Here is a 17,846-nt window from a genome sequence, read left to right as displayed (position 1 = left end):
CGTTAACCGCAGGCCCTCTCCTCGCCTAATCTCTAATCCCGAATCAAGACCCTTTCAGTTCTCTTTGCACTACCATCTCGTGCAGCTCACGCCCATCTATTCCCCTTTCATTTGCGACTCACTTATCATGATCTGCGATGCTGGCATCGAAAATTCGCGCGGGAGAAGCTTCCGCGTTTGCGGCGCGCTCGCGGCGCAGCTTTCAAGTTGAATAGAGAAGCGTATTTGCATTTGGAGATAATCGAGATACTTCAGGTTACCTGACGTTATTTTATTTGTACACACGGATATACGGATAATTGAAATTTAACTTTATCCGTTCGAGAGACCGAGGAACGCGAGACCAAGTAGAACAGAAAATCACAATAATAATAATAATAATATTAATTTGACAATGACGTCAAAATGATTACAAGAGAAAATGACTATAAAGATTCACATTTTGATCATCGTTTGATTTTCTTATTATTTTGATACTTTTGATTTCTTCTCCTACTTGGAATGCGTACCGTTTAAATCCGTCACGAGAAAGTCCCTCTGAACTCTCACAGACGTTCACTCTGACGTAACTCTTCTACTTTCGTTACTACTACTTTGTCGAGCGGTAATAGGAGCCGTCGTCATTTCCGCTCAATAAAAATGTGCCAATTTGTTACATCGCGCTCGATTGACGTCTGGCTTGTGCGTGGAGGATATATCTTTTATTGGTACAAATGTCGCGAATTCCCCGAACGATCCCACGCGAGATGTGTCATGCGTTCCGCGAGAATCTTTCTCTTCTTTCATCTTGCTTTCCCGTTTTTAGAGCTGGAAAACAGTTCTGAGAATTATAGGCGTATACACGCGAGCATTTCGTATTCAAGAATAATTAATGCTATCCAGGCGTAATTAATTTCAGTGTGAAGCCCTTTCGAAAGTAAACGCGCCTTGGTTAAATTCGCAGATTACCGAGAAGTATTCCTCATAGTATTCCCTCATAGACGCAGATTCTCGATTCCACGAATCCTTCTCTTGATTGATCCTTGATCCGCAAAACCCTTTGTGTTCAAGCTGAGGCACGTATCTGCGATTAGCTGTTTGCTTATTTAGCTCCCGGGAAGATTGCGAACGTAACGTGTCGTCCTACGCAAATGTGTCCATCTTGTCGCTTTATCGCCGCTATAATACGCTTCTCGGCGCGTATCTTGCTTGAAAGTTAAGAGAACTTTTTTCAGAAACTTCTCGGCGCGTGCATCTTGCTTGAAGGTTGAGAAAACTTTTCTCGAAACTTTGCGACGGACGTTATTGCGTTATTTTTCTAGAGAGCTGCGGTCAGAACTGCCAACTTGAAGTCAGAGTTGTAAAGATTGAATTTCTCTCGATTTATGGGATTTATTAATGGGTACTTTCATTTAATAACACAAGTCGACATAAGCATCATTCTGTTTTTGTTCCATATTCAATGAATAACAAAGATAGGATGATGCAGTCGAGTTGTGTTATTAAATGGAAAGCACCCATTAATTGATTTGCATCAATACGTTCTTCGATTCTCAACTAATTGACGATTGATTCGAGCAAAGTCAATCGGAAAATGTTTAAATCGACGATTGATTCCGACAAATTCAATTAAAGACCGTTCAATTGACGATTGGTATGAGCGAAGAGAATCGAATATCGTTCAATTAATAATTGTGAGCTTAGAGAAAATTTGATTAAAAATTGTTTAATTTGGCAATTTGATTAAAGGCCGTTTACGATTGATATTAATTGACGATTGATATTAGCAAATTCTATCAGTTCTATCGAAGAGTGCTCGATTACTCAAGATTACAATTAGTTTTGAGGATAATCATAGCCGGACGCCATCGTGGCATCGTGAAAGATGCTGATGATAGAAGAGTTTATGTAGGATTCGCGTTGAGGAAGACAGACCGGTATTCATAGTCGAATCTTATTTCAAGACTGTCTTAAGTAATGTCTTAAGATGCGAATACGGCTCTGTGATTAGTTCATGACATCTTAAGACAATACTTAAGATAATCTTAAATATAAGATCGGACTATAAATACCGGCCATTGTGTGGTCATATTAATTGTCACCGAACAATGTTCGATTAAATTTGCACATACCAGTCTTAAATGACTTTTAATTAATTGCTATGTTCAGTCATTAATTGGACGATCTTTAATTTGCTCACATCAATTGTCAATTGAGCAGTCTTCAATGGAATTCGTTGAAATCAGTCGTCAATCAAACGACCTTCGAGTGAATTTGTTGAGACTAATTGTCAATTGAACGGCCATCAATTGAATTGGCGCGATATTAAGGGGATGCTGGAGTCGATGACGAACTCGAACAATATCGATAATACAGAGACAATCGTCACTAACATAATCACGCTATCCTTTTCGTATTTCTTGTATATACAGAACTTATATGAAATGTGTTGTTTTGTTTTACCATATTCAAAGGAAAACCTAATCATATATGTATAAAAATCTTTCAGCAAACTTTTTCGATATTCTTAAGCTTCCAAATGCAGATGCGAAGGTAGAGCAATGTTCTTCAAAATTCTGTTTGGAGCATCCACACTTTCGATATATACAAACTGTAGAACTTTTGGATTAGGCAAATATTATGCTAACTGACAGCTTGAGATTTTACATTAAAAATTTTTTGTTTGTTTTCGTCACATATCGAGCAATGCTCCTATTTATTTTTGCACGTACTTTCATTGCGTAAAAGCATTTGTAATTCTGTGTAATCAATACGACGTAAACTTTGCAGAAAAATGTCAATGTTCTGTCAGTAAAGTTTTCAGCTTCAGCATCCCCTTAACCGCCAATTAAGCTCGATAATTAATTAAAAAATAATTAATCACTCGCAACCCTGCCTGGAATGCATTCAATTACCCAATATGTGAAAAGAAATCTCAGACATGTTTCAAGAATTTCATCTCGAGTAACTAGAAAGCACCTCCGATATACAATTATATATATTGTTCAGAAAAATAAGAGACAACGCGGTTGGAGAACGTGGATTTAATATAATCGGTATTTTACATAAATAAACATAAATATACATACATAAATATACATACATAAATATACATACATAAATATATAAACATAAATATACATACATAAATATATATACATAAATATATAAACATAAATATACATACATAAACATACAAATATAAATATACATACACAATCAGCAATCATATTTTATATAAGTTTACATAATTCGTGATCAATTATTTCGCTTCTGATTCATCATCAGCCCGTATTGAATAAACATGAATAGTTCTAACACAAATAATTAAACTGTCTCAATGTTTGTATTATAATTTATGACTTTTATATGTATATCAATTATAAACATTCGGATAAAATATGCTGATCACTTTAAATTCACACATATCTCTGACCGTTCTTACACTCTTAAACGAATTTCCTCTCGATCGCGAAAGAAACCCGCGAAGAATTAAAATCAACCTAGCGATATAATTCGATAGCTCCTCAGGCAGTTGTCTCTCATCTTATCCTTCAATTGGCGACGCTGATACGTTCGCGTAGGAACACCCTTCGAACACATTCGCGTAGATGGATAGTTGCGGGTCAAAGCTCAAAGTAATCAAAGCTTGGCAGATGCCGAGTTCAGTAGATCGAAAAATTGAGGTAATCCGCGAAAAACGACAGAGAGACGATAAGAGCAACGCTACTCGAGGCCGTAGATATCGATATCGTATCTCTTCTTTTACGGGGACATTCTACGGTGGAGTTGCCAAGTGTACGAAGATAAACCGGGACTGTAAGGGTCCCTGTTGTTCGTATGCAAAACTATCGCCACGTTTGACTTCAGCTACCGTTCGCTTCTCCATACGCGGAGAAACATCATTCCGCTGCTAAGAAACGCGATTGCTCAGTTTACTGCAGGCTCACAACTAAGCCACCAGTTTTAAGTATAGCGCATCTCAGTGAAGAACACACTGATTATACTTTAAGGAATACATCGCAATGTCGACCAATCGTATTCTCCCATCGGTAAACTAAATTGTCGCGTTGAGCAACGATTTTTACGTCTCTCCTCATTCCTTCTAGACTTCCTCTCTTCCCTCGTTTCGATCGAAGCCATCGTCGATTCCAAGTCGATGCCAAGTATCGACTCTTCTATTTTAAAATACCCACTTCCCGCGACGACCCCATTCTTCTATCGTTTCTTCGAGCGCGGGAGCGAGATCTATTTTAAATCGTGTCACGGTCGTTTCGTCCTGGCGGTTCCCCGGTGGATTTCGTCCGGCTGTTGCAAGCTTCTCTTTAACAAGTCGACGACATCGTCACCGGACGCTTCTCCAGGTCGACGGACCGATCGTCCACGAATCGATTGATGCAACGTGCGGAGCTACGCTCCTTTGCGGCGAACGACTATCAACCGGGAAGAGAAAGACGCTGATGCGGTCGAATATTTCATGGTTCGGCTAACCGCTCCTCGAAGTTCGAAGGACTCGATTCGCCGAAACTTCGGCGCAAACGACCACGATGACCATAAAAGTCGGACCAGAGTTGTCGGTGGTTCGCGTCGCGTCGCGTCGCTCCCGGCGCTTTTCGCAAAATTGACGGCGAATCGGGGACCGACGTGAAGAGAGAGAGATAGAAAGAGAGAAAGGAGAGTTTATTGAGACGCTGGGGTTAAAAACCCCTTTAGAGTTTACAGCAAGTCGAATAGAAGATGGTGGATTACATGAAATAAAATTAAAATAAAATTAGAAATTACGAGAATTGGAAGTAACCATTCTAATGCGTAGGAAAGCATAAGAAAAGATGTATATAATAAAAGAAAATATACATAATAAGTATAGAGAAGCAACAAAAAACAAGTGAGCCGCATTAAATACTTATCCCATAAAAAATAAACCAACGGATATTCCCGATCAATTTATATTCTATGAACATATCCGATTAAATTCTATCGGATACTTCTGATCATAATGGCACTTCATCAGATAAACCGAGCAAAAAATTATGAATCGATATTTCTAATTAGGATGTTTTCTGATCAGATACAAAAATTTATCGGTGTTTGGGTCGGAAATATCTGTTTGTTAATTTTTTATCGGGTAATTTCTTTCAGTGTAGCTTAAGATTAACATGTTTAATCACAAGTGTATAAACAAAGCAAAACGAGAGAGAAAAAGAAGGAAAGAAGCAATCCTTTTCCAACGAATATTAACGACCGTCGTTTCGAAACTAGTCAAAATCCTTCCCTTATCCTGAGGTGAACGGAATTACCGCGGCACAATTGGCTTGGTTTCGCTGTCGCGGCGTAATCGAACGGAGCCGCGGATCCGCAAGCGGTTCTTCTTTCCCGTCCATGTTTTTCCGGATTACGGAAGAGGCAATAAGAGATTCGGCGCGGGTAAACGAAGTGAGCGCGAAGTTCATAAATATCTCGGGATTTATTCCCCAAGACCGAGAAAATAAGTGACGACGCCGCACGAGGTGGGCAGGTGACGGTAATAGATAGCGTTCGCGTAGATTCCTTTCTTCCTTCTCTCTTCCTGTCTGCCCGCCAGTTTTCTATTTTCTTCCTTCGAGTTCATTGAGTAATCCCGCGTTGCTTAACAGTGTCGCGCGATAAGAAACCTAGCTCTTCTATGCATGAGATGTTAATGTTTCGCAGCAAAAACGCTGCACGGGGCTTCTTTCCTTTTCTCTCTCTCTCTCTCTCTCTCTCTCCCTCTCTCCGCCGAGAGAGCAATTTGCTCCAGCAAGCAAGCCACGAGGAAAATACTGTGGCGGACTTCGATCGAATTTCCGTCTCTAAGGAGACAAAAAGGGGAAAAGGTTCTGCGTGTGCACGTGACTACTATCACGCCGGAGAGACATTACAGGGCGCGCGAAAAAAGGGAAAAGAATTAAGTAAAAGATACTCTCCGCGACGTCAAGCATCGCGTAGGCGGCGGGAAGCGTTAAAACGTCCCGACAAAATTACGAAATAGGCTACATGTTTGTCCTTTTGAAGTAAGCTCGTTTGTTCCTTACGCTCGATAAAAAAAAAGACCTTAGGCTCGATAAAAAAAAACTGCGCATTCGGCCGCTCCCCTCGCGATATGCAAAGCAGCCACCTCGGTCGATCGAAAGTAGCGGCGCGAGTCGGACAAAAAAAATGGAAACGGGAAATACGAAAACGCGTGCGCGTGACGCGCGTTGTTTATACCGTGCGATAAGATATATGTGTACGGTAAAGTGTTGGTCGCACACCGGTGAGATCCATTAGTCGATTTTTTTTCCTCTGCAATATCGCTTTTTTCGCTCAGCCTTTATCACCGCGTTTATCGCGCCGAGTTAAAGATTATATCGCGTCAGGTCGCTCGGAGGCTACGAGAGGCACGACGTCGAGAATGCGCTAATAAAGTCGACGCTGAAAACCGAAGTCACCGGCTGATGAAAGTGGAAATTTCTCAAAAGTTAATTACAAGCAATTACAGCGTTTATCACAATTTAGTCGCGCTGTTTTCGTAGAGCTTCGCTTTAAATCGCGAAGGTCCCTTTTATTCCGATAAAATAGCTTTAATAAAACGAGAAAGAGAGAGAGAAATGATTATATTCGAAGGCAAGAAAAAAGGCTCTTCTAAAGAAAGAAGAATTTAAAGAACGTAGAAAGAGGAAGAAGGGGGCAACGGTTATGCATATTAAAAAGCTCGCAAAGCTATTATATTTAGTTTATTATATTCACGAACTTCGTAACTCCGGAAATTCATGAGATTCCGTCATGAAGATTTTTCCGTAGGCAATACACGCTTTTGAACACTCGTAAAATATAACAGAATGATTACATTCACGAGAACTTTGCTGATATTATGATCTTCCTTTGCATGAAGAAAACTTTGACTCGGAAGTATGTATATATTCACACGGCAATACATACTAGGTGCGCAACTAAGTTTCCGGGTTTTTTTGATCAATGAAAAATGGAAAATTTCAAGAGAAATACAAAAATGGTTTATTCAAAGTATCGTCCCTCGCTAGCTACACATTTTTGCCATCTCTCTGGCAATACATGAATACCGCGACGATGAAACGACGCGTCTTTAGACCAAAACCATTCATCCAACCAATTTTGCACTTCTTCGAAATTGGCCAAGTGTAGCCCAACCAAGCCATGCGCCATCGACCGGAACAAGTGATAATCGGAAGGGGCCAGGTCTGGTGAATACGACGGGTGCGGTAGCAGATCCCATTTCAGCGTTTTGATGATGTCCTGGACGATGGAAGTGCGATGGCACGGAACGTTGTCATGCTGCAATATTACTCGTTCGTGTCTCGTGTCCCATTCTGGCCGTTTTTCGAGCAATGCATGGTTCAAATTGATCAGTAGCGATGCCCATTGACAGTTTCGCCCGGTTTCAGCAGCTCATAGTACACGATTCCTTCCTGGTCCCACCAAACGCAGAGCATTGTCTTCTTTCCGAAGCGATTTGGCCGTGCCGTCGATGTTGATGCTTTGCCAGGTGAAAGCCACGATTTTTTGCGTTTGGGATTCTCGAAATATATCCATTTCTCATCGGCAGTAACAATTTGATGCAGAAAACTCTTTCTTTCATGCCGCAAAAGCAAAATTTCGGAAGTGGCTCTTCGATTTTCCATCTGTCTCTCAGTCAACTCATGCGGCACCCATTTTCCTTCCTTTTGAATTTTTCCCATGGCATGTAAACGTTTGGAAATACCTTGGCGAGTCATGTTTAATGCCTCCGCAAGTTGATCTTGTGTTTGCGTATCATCTTCATCCAATAACGCTTGCAGATCGGCGTCCTCAATTGTTTTTGGTCTTCCGGAGCGCTCCTTGTCCTTAGTGTCGAAATTGCCACTTCTGAAGCATTTAAACCAATCTTCACAGATAGTTTCCGATAGTGCATGTTCGCTGTAGGCCTCCTCAAGCAAACGACGTGCTTCAGCTGCATTTTTTTTCAAGTTAAAGCAGAAAAGCAAAGCTTCCCGCAAATGCTGTTTATTTGGCACAAAACTCGACATCTTCATTGTTAGAAAAAATATTTTTGCGTTGCGATATGTGTTGGTATTATGACTGGTTATTATTGACAGATGTCCAAGCTATAAAAAAAACACAACTTTAGATATGTATGTCGACTACATGTGTCGTTAGCGCCATCCATGTGTGAAATCCGAAAACTTATTTGCACACCTAGTAAATATACATATATATATACATGCAAAAACGCACGGGCAGATATGCCTTTGCTAAATTAAAGAGAACGAATTGACACGACAGTATCTATAATGAAATAATTAATAAAACAATTTTAATGGTAACTTCTGGTAGATTCAACTGAACTCGCCCGTGTCCCATCTGCATTCTGGCTGTAGTTTTTCACTTCTAAATCGCTTAGACGTACACTTATGCAAAGAATCTATTTTTTGTTATGTAAATACTAGAGATGTGCGAACTAGAGAACATTCGAATCATAAATTCGAATCGAATCGAGTCAAGTGAAATTCGATTCAATTTCGAATCCCTATAATTCAAATCCGAATAATTCGAAAATTTCGAATCGAAAAGTTTCGAATACGAATCGCACACATTAGCATTAACGAAGTACTATTAAAAACATCCAGTCTTACGGGAATTAGCATGACTTGAAAAGTTTACATTTTTATACATTAAGATTTTCTTCGAAAATATTAAAAGAAGATAATGGTTTTTAAATAAACTTTTACCGACAATTGTCGGATCGATTATCATGTCGTTGCGCAGCTTTCAAGACTAAAACTGTGTTCCATACACATTTTATATATATTTTATATATATTATATCTCTTACCTTAAAATGAATTGATATCACATGATTAATGTTTTCTCTCTCATATTGAGATCACTATTTTCATATTGAATTCAATGATTATATAATTAAAAATTCTTTCAACGATTCGATTCGATTCGGGTGAAATTTCATCGATTCGAATTCGAAATTAAAATCTGAGATTCGATTCGACATAAAAAATTTTTGATTCGCACATTTCTAATAAATACTTCGAACTAACAATGTGTACCAACATTAACGCAGCGTATCTCAATGTGAGATAACTAATAACATAACTAAACATTTCTTACGTTTTATAAAACAGTTTTTTTTTTAATAAAAACGCAATACTGTGCGCTGGTCGAGTGGAAGAATAAACGGCGCGAAATTGCGAATGCGCGCAAACTCGATTACATCTTGAGTACATCTTGGACTCGATAGTCGCCAAAACTAGGTGTAATGGTTTGAATCACGCGTGAATCGAACTTGAATCGCGCTGTCAGATCCGTTGAATCCGCTCAGTTATATAAATTTCACCGGCCATATAAATTCCAATGAACCATTTAAATCCCGAAGCTTCGATGATGATGGATCGTTTCCTCCGGCGGAACAGTAAAAACCCGACTCCGTAATGAAAGCTCGCCGAAAAGAAAAACGAATCTACGTGCGTGTATGCTTATTTGCATCTCGTGTGCGCGCACGTACGGCAAACGTCACTTTGCGATAACGGCGAACTTGACGTTCGTCGTAAAACTCTGACAGCTTCAGTGGCATCCGCGTGACCATCCATCAAAGAAAACGAACAAAGGAGAAAGAAGAGGAAATAACGTCAACGTTATAGAAGACTATAACGCCACGTTATAGAAGACTAATCTTATTTTTATGGTTATATAAATTTCATGGAGTTCCGACTATAGCATCTGTGCCTTCGACAGTAATTTCGCAAAGCGGGAGTCACGTGGGCTGTCACGGCGACCTTTCTCGGTAACCAGAAACGACTAATAGAATTTATCTTCCGGTCTTAACGATATTTACTTCTCTGATATTTTTTCTCCTCTCTAGCCCTTTTCTATATCGGCCAATCGATCATTCTGACAATGACGCAAGCTCAGAATTTTAAATGTCATAAGGAATAATAATAATAATAAAATATTGACTCTCCGTGCAAATAGCTATTTTCCACTAATGCGACGCGATTCGCCGATCATTTCTAAGCACTTTTCTCTCCATGCATGCTCCTTGGATATGGGCTCTAAAGTACAATCGGTGCATCCCTCACTGAAATGTTACAATTGATGATTTAGTTATAATACTATACAATAGTAAAAACTATAATACTATTACAATATGTAAGTACAATCTCGTTGAGAAAATCAGTCAATAGTAAGGACTGTTCCTATTATTGATGCAGTTTACGAATGCTGACTGTCATTCCGGGCAAATCGCATTACAGCTTACAAAACCCACAAAATCGGATTTGGTGTAACGTATAACGAATTTATGTACTACAAATTTGGCAATGAAATCTCACTGGTCAAAATCAGTGAGATATGAAGATGAAGCAGAAAAGTGGGAGTGTCTACTGAAAATCAGTGAATATTCACTTATTATTAGTGAAATATTCCTTTCATTGATTCACCTTAAGAAGATGAGTAAAAGAAATTGAGAGAAAATTTTTCCTCGTTACTTAAAGTCTCTATTTTCTGTTCAAAACATGTTGTAATCTCTAATATTTAATAAATAATTTAATTATATTTAATAATATTTAATAATATTTAATTTTTTCTTTCTCGCAAAACACGGAGGAAAACATAGAATTATTGATTGTTTGATTATTCCTAAGATAATTCAAAAATCACACAAAGAAGGTTAATAATAGAAATGTGCGAACTATTCGAATTCGAATCGAATCAAGTAAAATTCGATTCGATTAAAATTCGAATCTCTATTATTCGAATCTGAATAATTCGAAAATTTCGAATCGAAAAAATTCGAATACGGATCGCGGACATTAACATTGACGAAGTACTATTAAAAACATCCAGCCTTACGGGAATTAGCATGACTTAAAAAGTTTGCTATACATTAAGATTTTCTTCAAAAATATTAAAAAAAGATAATGACTTCTAGATAAACTCTTATCGACAACTGTCGGATCGATATGTGTCGTTGCGCAGCTTTCAAGACTGGAACTGAAATATATATTTCTTACCTTAAAATGAATTCATATCATATGATCAATGTTATCTCTCTCGTACTGAAGTTATTTTCATATTGAATTCAATGATTATGTTAATTAAAAATTCTTTGAACGATTTGATTCGAATTCGAAATTAAAATCTGAGATTCAATTCGACATAAAAAATCTTTGATTCGCACATCTCTAAATAATAATAATAATATTATTATTTGTTTTATTTTTTTATCATTATTATTTTATAATACTATATGCAATATCTGTAATTATATAAATTGAAAATTCCGTAATAACTACATAAAATCAATAATCGCATAATTCTTAACGGTTTAATTTTTTGCATTAAACGCCAACATAATTTGCCTAAGTTATCTTTTTTACTCAATAATTGTTTTTTATTTAAAGATTGTAGGCTTTTAAGGCACGATGCCGTCCGCGCAACACAACGGACTCATCGTCGCCGTTTTGTGTCACTCCGGCCATGATCAATTTAGCCCTATGTGTGTATATCCACTGAAAAAAGCGCAAAATTTCATCCTCATAAAAAGTTTCGTCAACGCTCCGCGCGACTAAAGTGAGTAGTTTCTATTCAGTACGCGTGGAGTGTGGAAGCGTGTTCATTCTGCTTCGGATAGACGATAGTGCCGTAAGCGATGGAAGTACATAATAAAGACAAGAACGAGAGGAGAAAATACATAGATGTGAAGGGAGGGCGAATGACAGAAATAATATCGACTGAAGGAGAGAGAGTGTATAGCAACGGAGGGATAATCGTACGCCCAGGGTGATAAAATAATCATTCCCATCCATCCCATTACCCATACCTACACCCGCATTAATAATCATTACTTGAAATAATCATTACTGGAATGTTCCATGTAACACACTCATATATAAGTTCAGAATTATATTTGACTTAAACCACATAATGTATGCAGATCCTACAGAGCGCGTGTGGAATGTGCTAAGAGTACTAATCACTATTTGCTGAAACTACAAATTATTTTGCTATAAGAACTATGATGGATTTATATAAGCAGCTGCAGTTTTGCTCTGATAGCAAATAAATTTGCTAAAAATATATTATTTTGCATCAATAGCAAATTAACGTGATTTTTAGGACAAATACACGTTGAAATGTGCCCAACACAACGACGAGTATATGTCAATATTCGCAATATATTCGCTGATTTGTTCCATATATTCGCAATATGTTTCGATTCACGAATTTTCTGTGACGATATATGGTCGAATGATGAAACCGAATAAGCGGGAAACTGCAAATGGCCAACGAGAGGCGTTCTGAAACTGAATTGAACCCAAGCCGCTTTATTCACCTTCTCCCGCTTCCTGCCCATTTACCATATGCGTTTATATAAAATATGCGCGAGAAGGGCAAATTCTCTCTTTGAGTCGATAAAAATTAACGTTTTAAATTGTTACGTCATCGACGCGGTATAACAAACACTTCAGTGTCAATCGCATGAAGATAAACAGCCCCGAGGAATTGTCCGGCTCTAATTTATACAGCAATTACTCTAATTACTTACGGGACTTTTAAAATCCAGAGGGAATTTCTATGTCTCGTATCACGTCATGATTCGATATTTAACAATTCAACATAGAGAATTTTAAACAGTAAAAGTTACTACTGAATTTTGTAACAGAGGAATAAATTTACTTTTTTGTAATAATTTATTATCCTTTTACTTTATGCACGCAGAAAAATAATTTTGCTCTTTTAGCAAAATCGTCGTATATATGCTACTGCATATTCATAGTGACATCAAAAAAACTTAGTTGACGTAACTAATTTTACAAATTATTCAGAGCAGAAGTAGATTCGTTGCCAGGATAAAAAAAATTTGTGTGCATTTGTCCTAAGAATCACATCAGTTTGCTATCGATGTAAAATAATGTATCCTTAGCAAATTTATTTGCTATCGGAGAAAAACTGCAACTGCTTATATAAATCCATCATAGTTCTTATAGCAAAATAATTTGTAGTTTCAGCAAATTATATCCAGCAAATAGTGATTAGTACTCTTAGCAAATCTTATTGCTGTCCATATAATAACGAAAAGATTTTGCTAGACCAGCAGAAAATTTTCTGGCAAATTATTTTTCTCCATGTGCCATTTGTATTTTAGGGACTATGAAACGTGCTGTTAAAAAGTTTGCTGCTCCTAGTAAAGCGCAATTGAGTATATTCTTCACTGAAACGCTATTCTTATAACTGGTAGCTCAGTTATAAATACAGTACTGCAATTAGTGAATTCTCATTAAAACGATCAGTTAATGGTAGCGAGTGTTCTCTCGCTATTGATACACTTTGCCAACACAGACAGCGTCTTTGCGACACGCAAGACTCGTGGAAGCCGTTAATTCCATCACAGAAAGTTGCATTGGTCTGTATTGCAGATTTTCGCTGTTTTCTGTAGCGAAGTCTTACTTCCACTGATCGAAATCAGTGATGTATAAGACGAAGCAGTACAATGGGAGTGTTTTCACTGAAAATGAATGAACATTCATTGATTATCAGTGAAACAATTATTTCACTAATTTAATCAGAAACATTTTTACCGATTTATCTTAAGAGAAACCTCAAGAGAATATATTCCTATACTGATAGAAAAAATATATAAAAAAATAACAAATTTTTATTAGATGGATACTAATGTAACATATTTGCTTAAATCTAAATCCTTCTATTTAAATAGAACAAACAATTGCTTGAATCTGTATGAAAAAAAAAACCACAATACATACTCTCTCCTGTATGTGTGACAAAGTAATTAATTGCGCGCAGTCTCGGCGATTTGTGGATTTCTACTGCGTTTAATGCGACCAACGCGTAAGATATGTGTGCATTATCACGGGCCGTTACGCGAGATTACGTAATGTTGAATGCAAGTGACTTTTAATTTCCTGGTGAGAATGGTTTCTTAATCGACCGTGCAGGAGAGAACGCAATTCCGTCGCGTTCTAGTGGAAGTGCGGCGGACAAGGTGTACATAAGCGGAGGAGGTCAGTCGCGCGAGCGGCACGCCGAAGGGTATCCCTTTTAAAGGTCTTTCCGCCGTATGGAATGGCAGGAATGGCTCTTAAAGAGATCGTAGGAAAAACATAGCTAATGAAAGAATTGCTCCACCAAGGTACGCCAGAATTGGCGATTAAGCGCCATTGTCAGAAGGAGAAAGAAGAAGAATCCTCGTAAGAAAAAGGAAGATAGAAAGAAAGCGCGCACGCGAGAGATAGTTTAACTTTATTCTCGCTGTAAGTTTCTCTTTATTGCGTCGTTTGAAATTCCGTGGACGCAGTGGGTGTTTAAAGATTCGATTAAAGCGGCTGTCGAGCGGTCGTCCTGACTTTCACGATCATCTTGTCAAAATTCTTCTCTTGGTTGATGAGACTTCGCGATGGGTCAAGTTAATCACTTTTGTGAAAATCTCCGACTTCGCGTGTAGTTTCCGTCGCGAACGTCGCGGGGAATCGGGAACTGCTCGCGCTTTTCGAGATATTCTCGAAATATAATATTCTCTCTATGTAGGAAATTTAGGTATTAAAAGTATTATAAGAGAAAAACCTAATAGAACTCTATATAGGAAATTTAGGTATTAAAAGATATTATAAAAGAAAAACCTAATAGAACTCTAGGTATTAAGATAGAAAGTGCTTTCGTTAAAAAATTGAGATACATATATTTATTTATTTAAATCATAAAAATTATTAATCTTTCGAAATTGGACAATATCGTTTTTATTTTATATGACAAACACGACAAACTTTTTGCACCTAATAGATTAAATGAAGCAATATATAGAAGCATTAAATTTGATAGAAACATTTTTTTTGAAACTATGACAATGACTATGCAACAACCACGAAGTTGGTGCTTATAATTAACACGTTAACTACCTTGGAGATCACCGCCGACTGACATTATGATGTCCTCGGACATCATTTGATCTCCTTGGACCTCTTTCATTAAATGTATAATATTAATTGGACATATTAAAAGTAAATGTATAAGATGTGTAATCAACTGAATACAACAAATGAAATACATGATCAATGGAAAGCTAATGAAATAAGCTAATACATGCATTGTAAATAATAATTGTATTGATCCAGCGTATCATTGGCTATTCAAATTTTAGCTAGATTTTGAAATAATCTATGAGCTTCAGTGTGATAATTAGCGTATATAAACTGAATACAACAAATGAAATACATGAGCAATAGAAAGCCAATGAAATAAGCTAATAAATACGTGCATTGTGAATTGCATTGATACACCGTATCATTGGCTATTCAAATTTTAGCTAGATTTTGAGATAATCTATGAGCTTCAGTGTGGTAATTAGCGTATTAAATATTAGATTTGTCCTCTTTTGAAAAATTTTTGGGCTAATGATTTGAGTTACCATGATTTTCAACCGCAACTGCATTATGTACGGATAATGCGCACGCTTAAAAAATGATAACTGAAATAACAAAAGTGTCAAGACTCATCTGTCGATCTTTATGTGCACACATCGAGCAGTGTGTGATTAAAATTGCCTTTATAATTTAAGTGAAAAATTAATAATCTGCCCGGCAATAATCTAGTCAACAAAACTACTCAGTCCTCATGTGTGTAATTAAGAATAATTAGATCGATTGATGAAATTAATTATTATTAATTAGTGTATAATTAGTCGCATCAAAGTTCAATGTATAATTAGTTTTACTAAATCAATGAAATTATCTGTGACTTTATATATAATTTTATATATGACTTTATATATGACTAATGTTAATGAATAATTTGCCGATGATTGGCTAAAGGAAATTTTAATCGACCAATACCCAACATTGATATCGAATCGAAAAGTTTAATCTGATTTTCCTATGAAAAACGAATCAAAACATCGGCGAGAAATGCTGGATAACGACGGCGTTTCATGAATAATTCGTCTCGGTCAAGTGAAGGCGTCCGACTGGAAAAATCGAGCCGAGGCTTTTGATTAGATTCACACGTATATTGAAAGAAGGATTTCGGACAAAAATTTGGTGGTTGTTGTTAAATTGTTCAGTCAAACAATGCGGGCCAAACATAAAGTGTTAATTAAAAAATAATTTAATTATATAAAGCAAGTATATAGTTGTCAAGATTTAGTTGCTTAAAACTATACATTTAGGTCGTCAAATTAGATTGTAGAAGTTAATATCAAATCTTAGCAGAAAATGAGATATTTGGTAACTATTACTAAAGCTTATATTCGAGATGAAAATGTAGGTAATTTTATAAAAAAAAATTACATTTAGTCTATTTAATCTGTATTTAATCTATTGAGTCTATTTTAAAACATCTATATTTTTTACATTGCCACTTTTTATTTTGTAACTAAATACATTTAGTAATAATTACCGTTCATTTTCTCAGTGCAGTCGAGCGTTCGAGACAATGTCACTTTCACGGATCGGAAAAATTTCACGCCGCGCGGAACGGCGCGAGAGGGAGGCGAACAGCAATCTTCGCGCTGGCGCGAACTCCCACCATGGGTGTCTTCCCTCGGCACGCGTCTAGGTTCGAGGGGTGATCCGGAATTTCCGCGTCAATTCGAGTTCGGCTTTTTCTCCGGTACAGTGTCCGATTCTCGCGGTTTCTCTCTTTCTCATTCTTTCTCTCGAGGGGCAACGGGGTTCTCGAGAACACACCTTGTGATCATCGCGGACCACGCTGCACCATTCGATTTTCTCGTCGGATTCGCGGGTCGTGAGCGTACGTGCATCGACGAGTTCGCCAACAGAATTCCCGGCTTACATCAGAGTAAGTGTTTTTGCAAAGTGAAAATACGACTCAGTCAGGGCGGCAAAGAGGGAAGGCTGACGGATGGACGGGCGTGAAATTGAGATATTCGCGAGAAATGACGACTGCCTCGAAGTAATCAACAGTCAATTTTTGACGCAACTTTTTGGCGCGACTTCGCGTACGTGCGTGCAGAGACTGAGACCGAAAGCTGGAGTAATTGCGCACGAAGAATCCGACGAGTCGGACGAGCTCGGGACGAGTTCAGATTTTCCGTCGGAGAGAACCTACACACATTTTTCAAAGAACAATTCGTGTCGACGGAAAATTGGCGCAAGGCCGCTTGCTCGCTCAATCTTCGTTCTCGTTGTACCTTTATTACAGCGCATGAAGAGAAATAAGCCGTAATATATCGCGAATATCTGACAAATAAGCCGCGGCCGCGAACAAGTATTGTTACAACGAATGCTCTTTCTCGCGAGTGAAGCGATGTAAAGGATAAATAATATTAAGACGAACCAAAAGTAACTACAGAAAATAGAAAATAATAATTCTTGCGTTGATTTTAATAATAAATATGTAAATATAGATACGTGTGCATTTCCGAGAAAGATTCTACCTAAAATTCAAAGTTTTTCTGGTATTTTAAGGCCTGTATTAGTAGTCGTTACTTAAAACTTACCTCAAATAAGATATTCAGATTAAATCTAAAGTTAAACGTGAATTTTTTCAGCTGAATCACAAAATTACAAATGTAGTGTCACGTATGTTATATGATTCAATTAACAAGTTAAAGTTCAACTCTAAAGTGCGTATTAATAGTCGTTATTTAAAGATATTCGGATTTAAATTCAAAGACAAATCTAAAGTTTGCGGTTCAATTATATTATACGCATGATATTGTATTTATAATTGCAAGTCAACTGAAAAGCTCGCATCTAACTCTAAATTCAAATTTGAATATCTCAATTGAAACAAGTTTTAAGTAAAGTCTATATATATATATATATATATATATATATATATATATATATATATATATATATATATATA

At 37.2% G+C, this 17,846-nt stretch overlaps 1 protein-coding gene across 3 annotated transcripts in view; it reads left to right on the top strand.

Moving 5' to 3' along the window:
• Window positions 1-16,593: 16,593 nt before the first annotated feature.
• The window catches only part of LOC116841958 (pyrokinin-1 receptor-like), a 43,776-nt gene continuing 42,523 nt past the window's right edge, over window positions 16,594-17,846 (top strand). For all 3 annotated transcript variants that reach the window (XM_032810532.1, XM_032810539.1, XM_032810538.1), the window contains exon 1: window positions 16,594-16,814. The gene's annotated coding sequence lies outside the window, so the exon portion shown is untranslated. The remainder of the gene's footprint in view (window positions 16,815-17,846) is intronic.

The sequence above is a fragment of the Odontomachus brunneus genome, unplaced genomic scaffold (assembly GCF_010583005.1).
Source record: "Odontomachus brunneus isolate Ranch 3 - 2012 unplaced genomic scaffold, Obru_v1 Obru_scaffold_019, whole genome shotgun sequence".
Lineage (NCBI taxonomy): Eukaryota > Metazoa > Arthropoda > Insecta > Hymenoptera > Formicidae > Odontomachus > Odontomachus brunneus.
This window is presented reverse-complemented; position numbering and strand designations above follow the sequence as displayed.